The sequence below is a fragment of the Oryctolagus cuniculus genome, chromosome 8, assembly GCF_051225735.1.
Source record: "Oryctolagus cuniculus isolate XC-2025 breed Fujian yellow rabbit chromosome 8, ASM5122573v1, whole genome shotgun sequence".
Classification (NCBI taxonomy): Eukaryota; Metazoa; Chordata; class Mammalia; order Lagomorpha; family Leporidae; genus Oryctolagus; species Oryctolagus cuniculus.
Window position 1 is genome coordinate 98,160,367 of NC_142874.1, and position 22,424 is coordinate 98,182,790.

The window sequence follows — 22,424 nt, forward strand, 5'->3', positions numbered from 1 at the left end:
AGTGAGAGAGAGAGACAGAGAGAAAGGTCTTCCTTTGCCGTTGGTTCACGCTCCAATGGCTGCTGTGGCCGGCGCACCGAGCTGATCTGAAGCCAGGAGCCAGGTGCTTCTCCTGGTCTCCATGTGGGTGCAGGGCCCAAGGACTTGGGCCATCCTCCACTGCCCTTCTGGGCCACAGCAGAGAGCTGGACTGGAAGAGGAGCAACCAGGACAGAATCCAGCGCCCCAACCAGGACTAGAACCCAGTGTGCAGGCGCCGCAGGAGGAGAATTAGCCTATTGAGCTGCGGTGCCGGCTTATTTTTTTTTTTAATTATTTTTTATTTTTTGCCAGGCAAAGTTAGTGGGATAAAGAGACAGAGAGAGAGTTATAGCCAGTGAGAGAGAGATAGACAGAAAGGTCTTCCTTCAGTTGGTTCACTCCCCTAATGGCCACTACGGCCGTTGCTGAGCCGATCCGAAGCCAGGAGCCAGGTTCCTCCTGGTCTCCCATGCGGGAGCAGGGACTCAAGCACTTGGGCCATCCTCCACTGCCCTCCTGTGCTACAGCAGAGAGCTGGACTGGAAGAGGAGCAACTGGGACTAGAACCTGGCACCCATATGGGATGCCAGAGTGCAGGCGGAGGATTAGCCAAGTGAGCCACGGCACCGGCCCCCAGCAAAGAAAGTTAACATTTCAGAGGTCTTTTATTAAAATGTCTTCAAACTTCCTCTAAGACAAAAAATGCTAAGCAAACCAGAAAATAAACACTTTTCATTTAACAGCTGATTATCTCGATTGTCCACATCAGTTGGGGAGGAGCTGTTCTACAGCTTTGTTTAGAAACTGCGCTGAACAGGGAGGAATCAGTCCTCTGTTTGCACAAAGAATGGGTCAATCAAAAATACCCTAGGCCATAAAATGTGATCGTACATGAGATGGACTTCATGCATGTGCCGAAAAATAAATCCATATTTCTGTAAAACCCTGAAAAAGTCACATCAAATTTCTGGAAATTATAGTCAAGAGAAAACTCTGAAGGCAGTCACCAATAATTTGTGATCCCTTCACTATTCCTGATGAATCTGAGAAATGCTACATTTGGTAAAAGAAATTTTTTTGAGGAGCTAATATGTTCATCAGAACTCTTACTATTGATACATATTTTAAGCTATAAGTTTTGTGACACTATAATGAAGTCTAGTAGAAATTATTCCCATTTAATACTTCAAGGCCAGAATAGAAAGCTGCAATTTCTAGTGGGCATATACCTAGGGAAATGGTTAAGTATAACATAGATGTGACCTGGTTTCAGCAGGTGAGGAGCTCAAGTTTAGTTCAAAGTCTAGGCAAAAAAATCCTTCCCCATGATCAGGCACCTGGGACTGAACAGAAATGTTCATAAAAGAAACTGATCCCTTAGAAGAGAATTCAGGGAATGGGGAAACATCAACAGTTCAAAGATAGGCAAACAGCCTGGAGGAGCTATGCTAGAATAATGAAGACAACAAAAATCTTAATAAAGGGTATCTTTTATTCCTATGTTCTTTATTGTGTGTTATAATAAGTGTTATCACCAATAACTCTATTGCTGTCATTATTGAATGTAGGTTCTATTATTTAAAAAAATCTTTTCATTTGGTTCACAAAGCCTTGAGTGAAATAAACCTTTGATATAACATTGTGTGTATATTACTGAATGGAATGGATCAATATTTATTATTACACTTGAGTTTCAATCATTGTTGGTAGCAACACAATAAATAGCTATTACTGGTATATGAATTTAAAAGATTATGGAGAAAATCACCAAAATGACAATTATCTTTTATGAATGAAGCTAAAATATTTTAAAAACCATTTCTTTGTATGATTTTGAATAACTTGTTTATTATAATTGAATGACTAAAACTGTCAAGGTTTAACTCTCTATGGGTGCAAGTTAATCTCTTTGTGTTCAGAGCATTCATTTGGAGTGGATTAGTTGTTGTGAAACAAAGATTCAAAAACACAAAATAGAAATTTCAATATTATTACTAATAGTAATTATAGAATTTTAATTATTTTTTAAAAGGAGAAATTATTTTTTTGGGTTTCAGAAGCCTAAAGATCTAAGAAATAATTTGTAGAAATAGCTGAATTAGACTATTTCAATATTTGTCATGGTAAAGCTTTAGTTTCATGTGGTGGCTAGCATGAGATGACTCAAAGTGTTATTATAAGGCTGAAATAATGAAATCTGTGTAGTATTGATTAAATGATAGGCAAATAGATACAGAAGAATAGATATTTCACAAATAGATTCACATATATGTGGACAAATGATTTTAACAAAGTTTTAAAAACTTTAGGAGTCAAGATTTTGCTATGATTTTAAAATTAAGACTTAGCCCTATTTATTCATGACTAGAAATTGAAGCCTAATTTTCATACATTGTTTATTTGAATAAAAGAGGCATTATTGCACTCCAAAAATGAAAAGCTGTAGTTGAGCACTACAGATTACCTATAACATTTATAGGCATTATGCTACAAATCATGCCCTTTTTATCTCCCAGATAACTGATACAAAAGTGGCATGGGGAAAAATTACATGAGGAAATAAATTATAGTAAATTGGAAAGAGAATTATTTTTTGTCTGATGTGACTATGAGAAAGCTACATAACTTGCTTGGTCTGCAATGGCTCATTTTCAAAGTTGGGTTATAAAGGTAAACCATAGAGGGAAGTGCAAGAAGGCTGAATAGGGAAAGGACATGCCGCTTTGGGTGAGGGGAAAACAGTAGCAGAAGAAGTGGAGGAAGTGCATTCCCAGGGGAGAGTTGGAGAGAAATCTGCAGTGGAAATTCTACAGAAGAGGGATGCTATGGATCAGCATAGAAGGTGCAGATGCACAACAATGAGTATGGACACAAATCATGATCCTCAAATCCAAAAGCCGGAAGAAGCATCAGGTTCAGAGGGCAAGGTAAGAGCAGATTTTTGCAGCCTGTGCCACTGGTGGTATACCAGAGGGAAGCCTAACAGAGCACAATATCTTTGTGTACCACCAGGATCCCTAACAAGGGACAGGGTACCCACCTAACCTAATAAAAAAGGGCCCACTTTCTTCTCCCCATTCCCTGACAAGGGCACCTGGCAGCTGGTGAGGAGATTGAGCCATTTTGACGCAAGCATCAGTTAAGGAGGCTCTTGTGCATGCTCCCTGCAACTGGAGGGACCAACGTGCCATTTTGACATAAGAGGCAGGTGCAGCGGCTCTTGTGTGCATGTGTGTGATCTGAGATTTTAACAGAGGGAAATAGTCTCATTTCCCACTGATTTTGAGTCTAACTGTGAGGGTTGACAAGGAATGGGCACTCACATAGGACTGTGAGGTTTCCCAGGCTATCAACATATCACAGGCTTCGGGGCCCAAACCACCAAAGTGAAGCACCCACAGGAAGATGGCTCTGGGAATATCTCTGCTGTCTCTATGGACAGGATAGAACAGGGGAGTGGAGCAGATCCTCTGCACCTCATGAATGTGGGAACCTTGTGTGTTGAAACTGTGGGAACTTTACCCTGCACAATAGGATAGATGGTATAGCTGGGTGTCTGGAAAGTCACTGTGTGCAGTACTGAAGGCTCAGAGTTTCCTGATTGCCTGCGGTGTGTCACTGCAGTGGGATCTATGCTCATAATGAGGACTGCACAGATCCTTTGTGCGATTCATGCAGCAGTGCAGATGAGTGTTGCACCCACAGTAGGCTAACCTCAGGCATCGACCACATGACCACATTGGAAGAGAGGATATGAGGATGTGATTATGCCAACAGGGGTGATTGTACCTTACCACCCAATCCCAGCTGACAATAGATGAGATCTACCATGCCCAACTTGGATGTCATCCTTGTTGCTCACCCCACAAGAGCACTGAACAGAGCACTAACCAGGGATAACTGGCCACACATATCTCATGCCTTTGGTATTCACTGAAATAGCAGATACTCCAGTAAGCCACAGAGGAATAGTTTAAAGAGAAGGAGGAGAAAGCCAATAAGAATTTCCACAAATGTCTCAAAATAAACACATAAATTCAAGAAACAAGAATAAGTAAGAAAACATGATTTCCCCAAAGAGCACAACACTACTTCAGTATTAGAATGTGAAGAAGAAAGGATTGATGAAATACCTGAAGAGGAATTCGAAAAGATTAATCATAGGATTACTCAGAAGCAATGAGAAGTATTAAAGAAATGCATACATGACATGGATGAAAAGTTTTCCTATGAAGTTGAAATTTTGAAGAAAAATCAAACTGAAATATTAGAAATATATAGAAATTAATTACATCAAATAAAAAGACACAGAGCGAAAGAGAGAGAGGGGTCTCCCATCCACTGGTTCACTACCCAGTTGGTCACAATGGCTGGAGCTTCACCAATCCAAAGCCAGGAGCTTATTCTGGGTCTCCCACATGGGTGCAGGGGACCGAGGAATCAACCCAAATATCCGTCAACTGATAACTAAATAAAGAAAGTATGGCAAATACACACCATGGAATACTACACAGTGGTAAAAAATGAAATCATGTCTTGTAACCAATTGGATGCAACTGGAAACCATTATACTTTGAACACAATACTGTGTGAATTTTGAGGAGACTCCAGGAACTAAGAGAAAAAGCATAAATGAATGTTAAAGAGTTCAAGAAGAAATTTTAGTTGCTGTCCATCTCATGGGAGGCATATTAGCATGTTTAGTGCCATCAAGGCAGAAGTGCTTATAAATACCCTGGGCTTTCCCCTGAAAGGGGCAAGAATTAGTGCATCACTCATAAGAAGTATATCTCTGATCAGTTTCAGTTCATAATTGATCATAATGATAGGATTAAGTGTCAAAGGGATCACATAAACAAGACTAGTGTCTGCTAATAGTAACTGATAGAATTAAAAAGGAGAGAATGATTCAACATAGGTAGCAGGATACACAGCAAAGTCATAGAATGGCAGATGTCCTAAACAGCACTCTGGCCTCAGAATCAGCCCTTAAGGCATTCAGATCTGGCTAAAAAGCTAGTACTAAAACAGTACTCTATACTTTGTATGTCTGTGTAGGTTCAAACTGTTGAAATCTTTACTTAGTAAATACTAAGTAGATCTTCTGTATATAAAGACAATTGAAAACGAATCTTGATGAAGAATGGGATGGGAAAGGAAGTGGGAAATGGGGTGGTTGTCAGTGGGAGGGAAGTTATGGGGGGAAAAAGTGGCTATAATCCAAAAGTTGTACTTTGGAAATTTATATTTATTAAATAAAAGTTAAAAAATAAAAGAAGTACATCCCTGAAATAAGTGATTCACTCTAGGTGTAAAACAAAGCCCCAAACCGACTCACCGTTATAAAGCATGAAACCAAGCTTCCACTTGTGCACAACAGTAAGTGAGGAATTTAATTGAGGGCTAAATAAGCAGTAACATTACTAAAATGAATGTAACAGAAGCCAGTGTATTTACAATGTATTAAACATAATTAGAGAATATCTTTGTGCATATGAAGAATCAGAAAATGTACCACAAAATTGTGGAATTAGATAAAATAGAATTTGAAGCCACTTTCACAAAATTAGAGCTGATTCTCAATTAAGGATGATATCTCAGCACACAAGAGAGCACTTCCAATGAAAGGTAGTTATCATTTTTTAAAATATTTATTTATTTATTCTAAAGTCAGAGCTACACAGAGACAGAGAGGTCTTCCATCCAATGGTTCACTCCCTAACTGGCCGCAATGTCTGGAGCTGCGCCGATTCAAAGCAGGATCCAGGAGCTTCCTCCGGGTCTCCCACGTGGGTGCAGGACCCAAGGACTTGAGCCATCTTCTACTGCTTTCCCAGGCCATAGCAGAGAGCTTAATTGGAATTGGAGCAGCCAGGTCCTGAACTGGCATCCATATGGGATACTGGTGCTTCAGTATAACTACCGGCCCCGAACGGTAGTTATTTTTATTAGTTATAACCAGTGAAGGTGATAGCTGAAGGAAAAAAATAAAGGCCCAGCATGTTTCTAAACATTCTTCAACTCTGCCATACTGCTGAAGCAAATAAACTGGCTTGGATGAATATAGTATCATAATGAATGAACATCAGCTGATTTTCAGCAGAGAAATAGAAACTATAAAAAATAAATATAACATATCTGTCATTGAAGAAATGATATATGATTCGTGCAGTGACTTTGGAAAATAGTGTTACATTTCTCAAAAACTAAAATCTAAACTCATCCCACAACATAGCAATTCCATTCCCACAAATCTATACAAGGTAAGTGAAACATACAAACACTTTTACACTTTGTGCACAGCAACATTGTTTATTAGAAGCAAAAGTTCAGAACAATCAAATGCCTATCTATTGATAAATGAGACCAAAAATGAAGAAATAAAATGTTTTATGCTGCCACACAGAAAAACATCATAAATGTGAATTAAATGAGATGCAAAAACTTTTTATGCTGTATTAATTCAGTTATAAAAAAGTATATAAAAGGTAAATTTATAGACTGGAAGCATATTAGTAACTGCCTTATTTGAAGGTATGAAAGGCATTTACCACAAACAACTGGAAACAATCATTTTGACGTGTTAAAAATGTTTTAAAGCGAGTTGTACAATTCTATACATTTATTTTAAAATATTGAATTTTGTGCTCATTTTTGAATTCTATGCCATGTGCACTATACCTTAATACATCATTAAAATATTTTTTCTTTAAAAAAGAACTAGCGAATGTCCAGAACAGAAAATTGCAATACTCAGAAAACTTCATCAGGTGTGTTTAATAGCAAATTAGAGATGGGAGAGAAAAAGGTCAGGTAAACCAAAGTCAGATGAATTGACATGATTTAACTGAAGCACACAGAAAATTCAGCAAAACCTCATAAACTTAGGGAACTCTACGAAGCAGGCTGATCCACATGTAAACAAACTCTATGATGGAGATAAATTGGTGAACAAAATGTATTAGAAGGTACAGCGACAGAAATTCCTCCAATTTTGTGAAAGAAAAGCACGTACAGGCTGAAGAAGCTCTAGAAACCTTGAGCAGAATAAATGCAAATGGAACCACATTGAGACACACTATTTCAAAACACTGAAAACAGAAGTTACCAAGAAAAACTTGAAGGTAGCAGAGGAGAAAAGACAGGGCAAATAGCAATATGCAAGACTGCTAGCATCCGATTTGAGTCAAAGGACATCAAAACACAATGGAGCAACATTTCTAAAATGCCAAAATAAAATGGAATCTCAGAATACCAAAATTAAAAACTTCTACAATGAAGATTAAACAAAAAGGTTTTCAAGTAAATGATTTATGAGAAGGTTATTCTCTATTAAACTAGTCATGAAGAAATGTTAAAGAAAATTATGTAGAATAGTAAAATTTTATGAGATACAAATTTGGATCCAAACACAGGAGAGAACGAAACTGGAAATGGTATAATATGTGGAAATAGACCATATTTTAAAAATAATTTTATTTTAATATCTCATTTTTTCCATTTTATAGTTCTTTCATTTTTGACCCCTTATTAGTATATGTCCATAAAATACGTAATTGTATCTTTTTATTGATGATATTTATACTTTCTATTTTTCTACCTTTTTTTAAAGATTTATTTATTTACTTGAAAGTCAGAGTTACACACAGAGAGAGAAGGAAAGGCAGTGAGAGAGAGAGAGAGAGAGAGAGAGAGAAAGAGAGGTCTTCCATCCACTGGTTCTCTCCTAAGATGGCCACAATGGCTGGAGCTGTGCCAATCTGAAGTCAGGAATCAGGAACTTCTTCTGGGTTTCCCACATGGGTGCAGGGGACCAAGGACTGGGCCATCTTATACTGCTTTCCCAGGCCATAGCAGAGAGCTAGAATTGAAGTGGAGCAGTCAGGACTCAAACTGATGCCCATATGGGATGCTGGCATTGCAGGCGGTGGCTTTACCCGTTACACCACAGCGCCAGTTCCCCTACATTTTTTAAGTAGGAAAACCACTGTTCCTCAAGAGTATAGACAAAGGTTATAAACAATAATCAAACCTCAGAATGTCAGTATTGCTCATACACTTTACTTTTTTTTTTCTACTCTATATTTAGTTACCATAGATCAGGGGGAATATACAATATTTGCCTTTTGGGGACTGATGTATTTCACTAAGCATAATGGTCTCCAGTTGCACACATTTTATTGTAAAAGAGGATTTCATTCTTTTTTTTAAAACTGAATAGTAATCCATAGTGTATATAAACCATATTTTCTTTATCTAGTCATCAGTTAATGGACATCTGGGTTGAGTCCATATCTTAGCAATTGTGAATTGAGCTGCTATAGGCATAGGGGTACAGATAACTCTTAAATATGCTGATTTTATTCCCTTTGGATAAATTCCCAGGAGTGGAATGGCTGGGTCATACAGTAAGTCTATATTCAGATTTCTGAGGTATTTCCATTTGTCTTCCACAGTGGCTGCACCAGTTTACATTTCAACCAACAGTGGATTAGAGTACTTTTCCTCCACATCTTCACTAGTATTTATTGTGTGTGTGTGTTTGCATTTTCCTGCTGGTTAGTGATCCTGATCATCTTTTCATGTGTCTGTTGGCCATTTCTATTTCATCCTTTAAAAAAATGCTTGCTCATATTCTTAGCCCATTTCTTAACTGAATTTCTTGTTTTGTTGTTGTTGAGTTTCTTGAGCTTCTTATATTCTGAATTTTCCAATATTTTTAAGCCATCAGTCTTTGTAGCTAGGGCTTCATCATTTTATTGTTTTTTTTTAATATATTTTATTATTTGAAGTTGTAACTTAAATAGAGAAGTTTTAGGTTCACATTAAAAATAGCTTGGGCTGCTGACACCCACATGAGAGACACAGATGAAGCTCCTGGCTCCTGGTTTCATCCTGGCCAGCCCCAGCTGTTACTGCTACCTGGGGAGTGAACTAGGAGATACAAGGTCTCTCCTTCTCTGTCTCTCCATCTGTAACTCTTTCAAATAAATAAATCTTTAAAAATAAACAAAAAAGAAAGCAAGGAAAGGTAAGTACAAAGCAATCACAGCACAGCATAGAATTTCTGAAGGGTACTTACTTCAAATCTTCATAAAGGATGAGAACACATGGAACCCTGCAAGGGAGGTAAGGGAGATTGAACTGGTTTGAGTGAAGGAAAGGATAACGTGTGCCAAACCTGCAACTAACACCAACGAGGTCAAGTGACAGAAGGTCTTACATGAGTAACAACCCTCTCCTGATAACTACGTGGACTGGAGGTTCCTAAAAGAACTCAGGGGAAACATCTATGCCTGGAAATACCAATATCAGGCTGTGGTATTTGTTCCCAGTGTGGTGGTTCAGCAGCTGTGCACTGGCTGTGTTTTTGTGGTTATTTGGTTGTATATGAACAATGGTCTTCTGGTACCCCACTGGTTTTTTGGGACTAACCTGGCTTCTTCTTTAATTTTGTGTGTGTGTGTGTGTGTGTGTGTGTGTATATATATATATATATATATATATATATATATAATTTCACTGATGGAGGTGAAGAGGGGAGTAAGAGTAGGCAGACCCAGTGGGCTAACCTGAAGAGTGTTCTTGTTTTAATGACTTTCATTTATGGTTTTTCACCAGTGCTAAATACCATCAAAGAATCTGTCAGCACTCACCATCTATGTCATGTCAGTATTCATGCTCTAAGGCCACCTTATCTCCTTTGACTGGTGCCAATGCTGCCATAGTCCAGCACACTGTCCTTGAACATGACCATCTTCCTTCTGTTTGCCTAGACTTGTGCCTTCCCTGATCTGTGCATGCCTTCATCATGGTGACATTTGCCATCCATATTTTTGCCTTGTGGCACATGTTACAGAAGAAACTGAAGGCATGTACTCCCTGCAGTTATGTGGAGGTCACACTGCTTTTTGTATATTTAGCCTTGGAAAGCCTACTGCCTACTAGTGCTGTGGGAGCCTACCCTACCCTTCCGCTGATTTCCATCTCAAGTTGGCCCTTGCTACGTTTTCACTTTCAGGGATCTTTTTTTTAATAGTCATTTATTTGAAAGGCAGAGTTGCAGAGAAGGAGAGAGAGAGAAAAAAGATATATATATATATATATATATATATATATATATATATATAAATTTATAAAAGATATATATATGTCTTTGATCCGCTGGTTCACTCCCCAAATGCCTGCAATGGCCAGAGCTGTGCTAGGCTGAAGTCAGGAGCCAGGAGCTTCTTCTGGATCTCCCACATGGGTGCAGAGACCCAAGCACTTGGGTCATATCACTGCTCTTCCAGGCACATTAGAAAAGAACTAGATGGGAAGTGGAGTAGCCAGGACTCAAACTGGTGCCCATATGGGATGGCAGTGTTGCAGATGGCATCTTTACCCGTTATGTCACTATGCTGGCCCCTTGCCTGCAACTTTTTAAAGAAAACATTCATAGGCCTTGGAATGAAGCTCATATAAAAAAGAAGACTTGTTCAAGTTTCTCATCTAGCTTAGGGAACCACTATCATATGTTAAGGTAAGCTAAGTGACTAGCCTTCTAATAAATAACAAAATCTGGAGGAAAAATTCCATTCTGGAAACAGCACACTGATGTGGGTAAGAGATTAGAGACAAAAAGAAAAAAAAAATAACCAAAGGCATGGGTGGTGTTGGTACTTGTCTTCCTGTTATTTTGTGGGTGAAAAAGCTTTCTTCTATCCTCTTGAATTATTGCCTTTCATTTACTATTCAGTGTAACTAATGAAGTGATATGGCTTCTATTTTTTAAAACACATGCATACACATGCAAAGATAATTTAAAAATGTCCCCAAATTAAGTTTCCTGACCATGTTGTAGAAAAAAACCCAAATTAGTTGGTGTTGTGGCTATAGAGCACCCAAACTTGAGTCTGCTCACCTGACATCCAGAAAGTCAGAAACATCCAGGTGGTAGAACAAAGTATTTATTTATTCATGAAGCACAGAGCAAGGACACTGGCAAGTATCACTTAATTCCAGACTCTCCAAGGTGTTAGGGCTGAAGTTTCTTATGGATTGAAGTTAAGGCTGAGGGTTGCATGACCAACTCATGTCCAAATTCTGGGTTGATCAATGATGCTTGCGGCTTTCCACTGATTGGTTCAACAATGCCATGCTATTCAGGGAATTTTTATGATGGCTTCTGGGCTTCAGGTGGTCTAAAGGGTTACATGTAGGTGACAGTTGCATTCTACCCCAGACTTGGAATTTCCCTGCTTGGTACTGGAATTCCCCTAAACAAACCCCTCCAGAAAATTCTCGCTTATAAAATTTTATTTGGATGAGAAACAGAGAACTTCTCGAGTTTACTGATTAGAACCTCGTATGGTCAGCTGCACCTTTCCCTCAATCTTGTGAATTATTTTTGATAAGTGGTTCATCCTAAAGGATGAGCAAACACATCTGGGACTAAGAGAGACAGATGAGAGGCTGGGATTTGCCCCTACATTAGGTATATTTGCATAAGGGTTTGATATCAACTATGAAGTGTCAATGGTTGATTTTAAGCCATTTAATTAGCAAATAATTTAATTAGAAATCAAAGAAATCATAAGTTCTTACAAAGTTGCATTCAACAGTAGAAGTAGAGATTTGTCAAAACTCATACCTACACCTAAATATTCCTGATAAGGACATTATAAGAAATGAAAAGTACCAACTAATATCATTTATGAATATAAACCCAAAAATCCTTAGCAAAATGTTAGCAAATCCTATTTGACAAAGAGGATGTTATCTTATAAATTAAAGGCTTTTTTTAACAATAGGAAATCAATCTTGTGATATGGTATGTTTACAGAATAAAGGACACTTGTAGGATATTTACAAGACATACAGAAAAGGCATATGACAAGTTTCAATGAGCATTCAGACAAAATATTCCACAAGCTAGAAATGGAGGAAAGAGGCCAGTGCTGTGGTATAGTAGGTTAAGCCCCTGACTGCGGCGCCAGGATCCCATATTGGCGCTGGTTCCTGTCCAGACTGCCCTTCTTCCAATCCAGGGAAAGCAGTGGAAGATTGCTCAAGTTCTTGGGCCTCTGCACTCATGTGCGAGACCCGGAACAATTTCCTGGCTCCTGGCTTCCCGATGGCCAGCTCTGGTCCTTATGGCTATTTGGGGAGTGAACCTGCAGATAGAGTAATTTTCTATCACTCCCTCTCTCTGTCTGTAACTCTACCTCTGAAATAAATAAATAAATCTTTGAAAAAAAAAAAAGAATAGAAGAAAAATCTATTATAACCATTACAAATACATCTTCCAGTCCCTTCTTTTTGCATTTTAAGTTACAAATTCCAAGAGTCTTGTGACCTATTCTGTGACTGGTCTTGTGATTTATACTGTTTGCCTAATAATTCCAGGAGCTGTTGTGTTCCTTGACCTCCCACAACTCTTTCTCTTGTGAAGGTCACCCATGGGGCTGGTGCTGTGGAGTAGTGGGTAAAGCCAATGCCGGCAGTGCCAGCATCCCATATGGGTACCTGTTTAAGTACTGGCTGCTCAATTTCCTATCCAACTCTCTGCTATGGCCTGAGAAAGCAGTAGAAGATGGCCCAAATCCTTGGGCCCCTGTACCCGTGTGGGAGACTCAAAGAAAACTCCTGGCTCCTGGCTTCAGATTGGCTCAGTTCTGGCCACTGAGGCCATTTGGGGCATGAACCAGCAATGGAAGATCTGTCTCTCTGCTTCTCCTTCTCTCTCTCGGTATAACTTCGACTTTCAAGTAAACAACAACAACAACAACAACAACAAAATCGAAGGAAGGCAGGCAGGAAGGAAGGAAGGAAGGAAGGAGGGAAGGAAGTCACCCTACTACCTTACAGGGTGAAGAGCACATTTTTTTTTTAAAGATTTCTTATTTACTTGAAAGTCAGAATTACACAGATTCAATGGGTCACTCCCCAGTTGGCCTCAATGGCCAGAGCTGAGCCGATTGAAGCCAGGAGCCAGGAGTTTCTTCTGGGTCTCCCCCACAAGTATAGGGGCCCAAGGACTGGGCCATCTTCTACTGTTTTCTCATGCCGTAGCAGAGAGCTGGATCAGAAGTGGAGCAGCCAGGACTTGAACCGGCACCCATATGAGATGCTGGCACTGCAGGTAGTGGCTTTATCTGCTATGCCACAGCACTGGCCCCTATAGAGCACATTTGGGACCACAGAGTCCACCTTCTTCTGGGAGGTCTCTCAGTAATGTCCTGTCTTCCTGAATCAACTCCTGTCTCTGCTGTTTCAGCATCAACTTTTCCAGATCTAATTTTTTTCTGGTAAAACTATCTACAAAAAAACTTATAATCAGTATCATATCCATTGGTGGAATATGAAAAAAGGCAAGTCATATTTCACTACTGCTTTCCAGCATTTCAGCTGATGTCCTAGGTGGTACAGACAAGAAAAAGAGATCAAAAGTCACAACTTAATAGCCAAAGACCCACTTAATATTTTCAGACTATAAAATGGAATTAAGAAAAAATTTAAGAATTTTATACCCAGATAAATGCTGACAACTTGTTATACCTAGTAGGTGAATTCCAAAAGTTTACAGCATACAAGGTCAAAGCAAAAAAAAAAAATGTTTATACAGAGTAGTACAAAAATTTGAATGTTAAATTAAGAAAAAGAAGTTAAATTACAAATGAAGACATAAATAGATAAAGAAGTATATACTCTTATATTGGGAATTGTTGTAATGTATAATTACCCTATATTGTTCTATAAATTCCATGTAACCTCAATAATCGGTACAGCTATAATTTTTGAGAAAACTGATGAAACATTAAGATGTAAGTGAAAATGCAGATTATCTAATATAGTAAAATCAATCTTGAAAAAGCAAAAAGGTGGGTGATCTATACTATTTGTCTTTAAAAATTACTGTGAAGAGGCATGGAAAGCCATGACACGGTGGCAAAAAACAATCTAAATGAAAGATCCTAGTGAACAAGACCCCAGCAGAAGGAACAGGCCATCAAGGAGAGAGGCACCTTTCTCTGAAGGGAGGAAGGAACCTCCACTGTGATACGGCCTTGACTAAACAAGTTCAGAGTCGGTGAACTCAAGGGGCTTCCATAGCCTAGACAGCTCATAGCAAGAGTCTTGGTTGATTGCTGACGTCATAAATAAGAGTGTCAATTGTTAAATCAACAACGGGAGTCACTTGGTACATGCTCCCCATGTAGGATCTCTGTCCTTAATGTGTTCTACTATGAAACTTAAAAACAACACTACTAGTCGAACAATACCCTATACCTTGTATGGTTGTGTGAGTGCAGCCTGTTGAAATCCTTGCTTAGTATATACTAAGTTGATCTTCAGTATATGAAGGTAATTGAAAATGAAACTCGATGAAGGGTGGGATGGGAGAGGGAGTGGGAGAACAGAGGGCCAGGGAAGGGAGGGAGGTTGGGGGGGGGGAGGAAGCCACAACAATACAAAAACTGCACTTTGTAAATTCACATTTATTAAATAAAAAAATAACTATATAACAAACAAAAAAAGAAACAGAAAAAAAAGAACTTAATACTTTACCCTTTTAGTATTTTTATGTTCTACTTAAAACTATTGGTTGAACTCTGTAATTAATACACAATTACTCTTAGGTGTTTAATTAATGCTACAATACTCAAATAGTATTTTACACTTTGTGTTTCTATGTGGGTGAAAACTGTTGAAATCTTTACTTAATATATGCTAAATTGATCTTCTGTATATAAAGATAATTGAAAATTAATCTTGATGGGAATGGAAGGGGAGAGGGTATAGGAGAGGGGAGTGTTGTGTGTGGGAGGGAAGTTATGGGGGGGAAGCTATTGTAATTAATAAATTGAAAGCTTCTATCTTCTATTAAGTAAGTGAAAATGCAAGATGGATACTGGTAGAAAATATTTGTAAAATTATATGCAAAGAATTTTATCCATATTATATAAGGAACTCCTACTTACAAGTGAACACACCAATTATCCAATTAAAAGATCTGAACAAAATTATAGAGAAGAAAAACTAGGGCAAGATTTTGTCAGAGGTTAAGCTGCCACTAGGAATGCCTGAATTAAAGTCCCAGCTCTGCTCTCCTTTCCCATCTTGCAGGAGGTTGAGTTGCTTCTTGCCTCCTGGTTACTAAAAATGATGACTTGGACCAACAATGAGTGAGCAAACGTGAAAGTAGATTTTATTGAGGAACGAAGTGTCCTACTATCCAATAGATGACTCAAGGGACGATTGCAATAAGGTCTGAATGGGGAGTTCATATGGGTGTGCCTATTGATTGATCAATTCTTCGCATAGTTTCTATACATCAGGGTTCTGGTTTTTTTCTCATACATCTCAGGAAGTGGTCATGGTCTCCTCTTTGTTGAGAAGTGTTATCTTGCTGACTACTTGAGAAATGTTACAGTGTGGAAATGTTGCTGACCAGTAAGGAAAACTAAGTGGATGGGACTGGTGCCAGAGTCTTGTTCCTTACAGTTATTTATGAGACATTGAACCTTCTTTGTCTGTCTCTCCTCTATCTGCTTCCTCACACCAACCTCCTGATAATGTACACCCTAGTGCACAGCAGGTGATTACTCAAGTATTTGGATCTCTGCCACCCATATGTGAGACCCAGAGTGAGTTTGTGGCTCCTGGCTTTGGCCTCACATAGCTCTTACCAAGCACTTGGGAATAAATTAGGAGCAAGGAGCTCTTTCTGTGTCTCTTTGTCTTTCTGTCTTGCTATCTCTTTGCCTTTCAAATAAGTAAATAGATAAATACATAAATATAAATAAATAAACAAATAAAAATAAATAAAATCATCATTATCAACGAAAAACAAATGAGCACAAAGAAGGTGCTCAGCATACTATACCCTCCAGGAGTGAGAACTCTCATGCCATGTGTTTCTAGAGGAAATAAAAATTGGAAAATGGTTTGATATTCTCTTATTATTTAAATGAATATGCTAGAGTTGTCAATATGAATATCATATGCAATCCCTCTGATCTTAATTTTCAGCTAAGTTTCCTTAGATTTGGGTCATGAGATACAAATTTTAATTCCTCTTTCCCAAGCTATTTTCAGTCTATCTCACCATTTTAAATCATTACATTTTACCTCAAAACTGTAAATATTTTTCTATCAGAGAAAATAAAAAGAATCTTTTAAACCCTCAAGTCAATATCTTATCTCACTCCTTTTTATGACTATTAGTTGATTTGTTTATTTTCTCAATATAGTTGTCTGGGCTGAATGTCAAACAATGGTTGACAACCAATGGGGGTGGGATATTGACTTTAACAAACTTTCTATTGAACAGTAGTGGAATTCAACAAAGTCAGTGAGATGTGCAGCTCCATGTTCATGGCTCAAGTATTTTCTTCATGCAAAGTTTTCAAAATTTTCATTCTGACTTAAGATAATTAGGTCCACTTTGACATACACCTTCATCCACATATGCCAATTGCCTTTCCTATCATACTCACCATGAGAGTAAATGGCTACTTTATTAACCTATTTAACAAGCCCTATAATCTTGGACTTATCTTTTGACATAATCATGCTAATAGATAACCCATAGATAATTCATCTCTGTATACAATGAAATTTACAAATCTGAGATATGTCTCATGTTAGATCCCATTAAAAAACAGATTCTGATTAAGTATGTTTAGAGTGAGGATCAAGAATTGAGGGGTGTAAGTAGTGATGTTTTGAGAAGCACACTTTGAATAAAATTGATCTGTGGAGTCCTATGTTATCTGGTCCCCAATGCAGGTTTCAGAATTTATCCCATAATACTTCATCATCTAACTGAGCTCTAGGCAACTTGGCTTTTTTCATTTCATTCACACATTGGTATTCACATGTTTCTTTATGGAGAATTTCATTTGTCCAGGAGGTTCTTAACCACTTCATATTCCTAATCCTCTGCATCTTTTAAATCTCATCTCCTTTTATTCATGTGAAAAATTTTTCTGTAGTACTGCTGGTTAGTTTCATATGTCAATTTGACTGGATCATGCAAGGCCTAGAGGTTTGGTTAAACACTATTCTGCATATTTCTAGATGAGATTCACATGTAAATCTGTAGATTGAAAAGAGTGCCTTGCCACTGTGACTTTCCTTCAATCCCTCACAGACCTATATAGTACAAATAGGCTGAGCAATGGAGCAATCTCTCTGTATCTGACTCTTATTGACCTGAAACCTTGTTTTTTCTCTGCCTTTGGATTCAAATTTAAACTTTGAACTAGGGCTGGAACATGGAGGCATAATAGTAGTTACTATTGAACTGAGGAACATGATCACATTTCCTGGCTTCTAGTGCAGCTGATATGCACAACTCTGGATATCTAAAATGAGGAAATTATGCAGAAAGAGGGCTTTCCTAGTCTCTGTGGGGTATCCTCATGGGTACTTGGTTGAGGATTAGGTAGGTCACTTCAGAAGACAGGTCCCAGCACAGGATGATTGGAGGACACTCCTTGAGCTCATCGGTCATGCAATTGAAACTCTACAAAATGTCATAGTTTGAAAACAAGGATACACCACGTGGTACGTTCCATGTTCTAAACATAAGTCCAAAATGGAATAGATATAATCAAACTTGACAGGGCCAACTTATTGGACAGAAATTGAAATACTTGAAGACACAAAATGCAATGTCTTTTACTGGGAGATAAAGTAATGCAAAGGCTTCTACAATATAATCCACTATGTACAGCATATAGTTAAAGAAAATGAAAATACTAGATGTAAAGAAATAAGAAAAGACACCCATGGACAAATGAATGGGCAGAAAATACAAAATAAAACAAAACAGATATCAATGTTGAAATGATCTAGATGTTCTAGTTAGCAGAAAGTAACTAAAAGAGCTGTTGATTTCTTTGTTTTATTATTCTCCTACATAGACATTGCTATTTTCTTGATGTGATACAGAAGGGAAAAGTTCAAGAATAAAAATGAGTATGCTTATGAAAATAGAAAATTCTTAGCTAGTTAAACATATGAAAATCTTTGTTGTATTTGACTTCGTCACAGGATTATTCTTTATCATTTTATATTTTGATGTAAATAATAATGTTTAATTATAGTACTTTTAGTCATGGAATGGTACAGAAATTTATATATGAATAGTCAGATGTATTTTAAATATACAGATTGCAGTGGTACAAAGTAAGATTTGACATTCTTAAATTTGAAAGTAATAGGAAATTTAATATATTTATCATTGCAAATTCATTGTTATCATTTCTGAATTGAATAACTATAGATTTAGATAAATGATTATTTATCATGTGACAGTTAAATTAGAGCATTGAACAAGCTTCCAGCTCTTGAAAGTTCCTTACAAGTAAGGTTTGAATAATAGAAATGCTTTTAATATGCATTCACTTTTATTATAAGAGCAGGAAATGTGCTCCTGTCACCTCACTACTTCCTGGAGTAGAAAGCAGAAGCTTATTCACATATTTTTTTAAAATTCAAACATCATTTTACTTTAAAAATCTTTACAATCTGCTAGTATTATTGATGTAGAAAGATATTATAGTATATATCACATCATCAAATATAGACATTATCCTAACTTGCTTCTGCACTTACCTTTTTCTAGATCAGGTAATTTGTTCTAGGTTACTTGGAACACAATTAACTTATTCTAATAATAAAGTGTTGGGTACAAATTTCAAAAATCTGTTTCGAAATTCACAAACCAAAAATTATTTCATTGTTTCACTCAGTATTTCTGTTGTGACATAATTTAGAAACTGTCAAACAGACCACTGCTGGAACTAATTTGTCTTTGGGAACAGGGAAAAGAAATTTTATTAACATATGGAAATGATTCCACTTCTATGGCTATGTTGTTTCTTTAATATATAGATATGCCAGAATGGAATTCACAAGACTCTAATCTGATTTTTTTGTTTGTTTCGTTGTTTATTTTGACTTTCCAGGTTTTACACAGTATTGATGAGTCATTCAACCATAAAGATCCAATTTTCTCATGCTTAGGTGTATTACATAGCTAGTATGGTTCTAATGGAGATGGTGAAAATAAACATTAACTTCTATGTGTGTGAAGACATTAATAATACCAAGATATTGGGTGTCATTATGTTTAGTGATATAAAAGGTATCAAGTAAGTTGTGTTTCTTAAAGTGTCAGAAAAATTATCTTCATTATCTTAGGATACATACATTTAATATGCCCTCTAATATTATGATATTCTTTGAATCAAAGAATCAACTTCATTTTTGTTTTTTTTTTTTTCCCTGGGAAAACCTTCCAGTACTTCATTTCTTCTAAATCTCTAAGCTTGGAAAAACTAAAAGCAACATTCTTGGAGAAAACATAATTAATAATTAAATATTAATTAGGCATGGAATACAAGAACAGAACAGAAAAAAATGAAAGCAAAAACTCTGCTTCTGCAAAGTTTACAATATAATGAGATGATTCCCAGACAATGGAAATGAAGGTACTGTACATTTATACTAAATAGATTTCCGTATCAATTTTGCACCTTCCAAATGTTATTTTGTACCTCAGACTTCATTTCATCATGCAACAAATAAAATGTATTTACTGATGTCATATTCAAATGTCTAATTCAGAAACCTTGAATATTATATAATGCAGAGAAATATTTAATCAAAATCAAGACATGTTATTTTTAATATTTTAATGTATTATTATATAAACTATGGTAGAAAACACTTTTTTTCTGACATTTACAATATCAGAAAATAATAAAGAAAAATACTCAATGTTGAGCATGATTTTATACATCATTCCTAAAATTTTATGGTGCAATGTTGTTCCAGAAGCTTCTGGATAATTTATTTGAATCAAAATCCAAGATGGACGATAGGAAGGAGCTTACTGCTCTAGTCTAGGGGAAGATAGCTTATAAAAAGTGGAGAGAGAGCAATCTCAGGGAAGAGTTAGGTTGAAAACTGTAGAGGAAACTCCAAGCAAATTAGAGGGACACTGTGGATTGGCGTGGAGGGTGTAGACAGGTACAATTCAGGACCCCAGCAGCTGAGAGAACCTCAGCTCCAGCTTTAAAGAGTGAGGTGAGACCAGACTGCAGCAGCCCAAGCCGCAGGCAATAAAACTTGGACATTCCCTTCACCCTGGAGCACTGAACAAAGCTCTCTGGCCATACCCAGTACGAGCCTCTGGGTATTAACTAAAAGAGCAGACACCCCACTAAGCCACAGAGGCATAGTCCAAAGATAAAAGCCATCTCAGAGGAAAAAAAAAGAAACCAACAAGCATCACCACAAATGCCTAATGGTAAAACAGTAATTCAAGGAACAAGAATAGGAAGACAATATGAAGCTCCCAAAGAACACAACACTTCAACACTAGATTGTGAAGATGAAGAGATTAAAGAAATGCCAGATGTGGAATTCAAAAAATTGATCATGGATTACTTAGAAGTAGTCAAAAGCAAATCATGAACTAAAGAAATCCGTACATAATATGAATGAAAATTTTTCTGATGAAACTGAGATTTTAAAGAAAAATCAAAATGAAATTTTGGAAATGAAGAATTCAATAGAACAAATAAAAAGTGAAGTACAGAGCCTTAAGAACAGAGTTGGGGAGACAGAAGAAAGAATATCCAAGTCAGAAGACAAATCTCTGGTAATTTTAGTCAGACAAAAAAAAAAAAAAAAAAAAAAAAAGAAATAAGAAAAATAAAAAGCAGTGTTGGAGATTTATGTGATACTATCAAATGGCCCAATATATGAGTATTAGGAGTTCCTGAAATGTGGAAAGAAAGAATGGATTAGAAGGCTGTTTTAGTAAAACAATTACAGAAAACTTCCATCATTTGGAGAAAGGAATAGATGTACAAGCACTGGAAACACATAGAACTCCTATTGGACATGACAGGAAAAAAATCTTCACCACGACACATTGTAGTCAGCATTCCATAGTAGAATATAAAGAAAAGATTCTTGAATTTGCACTTAATTTCAGAGAGTCTCCAATTAGGCTCACAGCCGACTTCTTATCAGAAATTCCACAGGCTAGGAGAGAATGGCAAAATAAATTCTAAATCTTAAGAGAAGAAAAATCTGTCATCTCAGAATACTGTACCCTGCAAACTCTCATTCATGAATGAAGGTGAAATAAAAACATTCCATTAGAAACAGAAATAAAAATAATTTGTCACCACCCATCCAGCCTTACAAAAGATGCTTAAGGATGTGCTATACTCAGAAACATGGTCATCACTATGAAATAAGGTAAAGGCAGAAATTATCCCAGTAAAAGTAAAAAAGAAATCCAAAGAAAATATAGGAATATATATGGAAAGATGGCAAGGCCAAGTTATTACTTATCAATAGTCACTTTGAATGTAAATGGCCTCAACTCTCCAGTTAGAAGATACAGATTGGCCGAATGGATTAAAAGAAAAAAAAACACATCTATTTGCTGCCTATAAGAGACACATCTCACCAACAAAGATACATGCAGAATGGAAGTGAAAGGATGGAAAAATATTCCACACTAACAGAAACCAAAAAAGAGCTGGTGTAGCCATCCTAATTTCAGACAAAATAGACTTTAACAGAAAAACTGTTAAAAGAGAAAAGAAGAGCACTATGTAATGATAAAGGGATCAATTCAAAAGGAAGATGTGACTATCATAAATTTCTATGCACCTAATTACAGGGCACCTGCCCATTTAAAAAAATGTTAATGGATCTAAAGGGAGACAAAGACTCAAATACAATTGTAATGGGTTCTTCAATACCTCACTTTCAGCAATGGACAGAACAACCTGACAGAAAATCAGCAAGGAAGCAACAGAACTAATTGACATTATAGACCAAATGGACCTAATGGATATCTACAGAACTTTTCATCCTGCAGTTGCAGAATTCACATTGTTTTCAGCAGTGCATGCAACTTCCTCTAGCATAGATAGACCACATGCTAGGCCATAAAGCATGTCACAACAAATTCAAGAAAAGTGAAGTCACACCATGAATTTTCCCAGACCACAATGTGATGATGCTGGAAATCAACAACTCAAGAATTTTGAGGTCATATACAAAAACATGGAGACTGGACTTAATGTTCCTGAATGAACAATGGATCACAGAGGAAATAAAAAGAGAAATGAAAAAAAATTCTGGAAATGAATGAAGATGGTCTGTACCCCCTTATTTATTGCAGCTCAATTCACAGTTGATTTTGGGAATCAACCTGAATGCCCAGCAACCAAAGACTGGATAAGAAATTATGGGATATGTACATCATGGAATGCTGCACAGTGGTAAAAAAGTATGAAATCTTGTCATTTGCAACAAAATGGGTGAAACTGGGAAACATCATCCTTAGTGAAATAAACCAATCCAAAAGGACAAATACC

At 37.0% G+C, this 22,424-nt stretch overlaps 1 pseudogene; it reads left to right on the plus strand.

Annotated features, from left to right (window-relative positions):
• LOC149125097 (phosphatidylinositol N-acetylglucosaminyltransferase subunit C-like) overlaps window positions 1-16,272 on the plus strand; it is a 184,396-nt pseudogene extending 168,124 nt beyond the window's left edge.
• The last annotated feature ends 6,152 nt before the right edge of the window (window positions 16,273-22,424 follow it).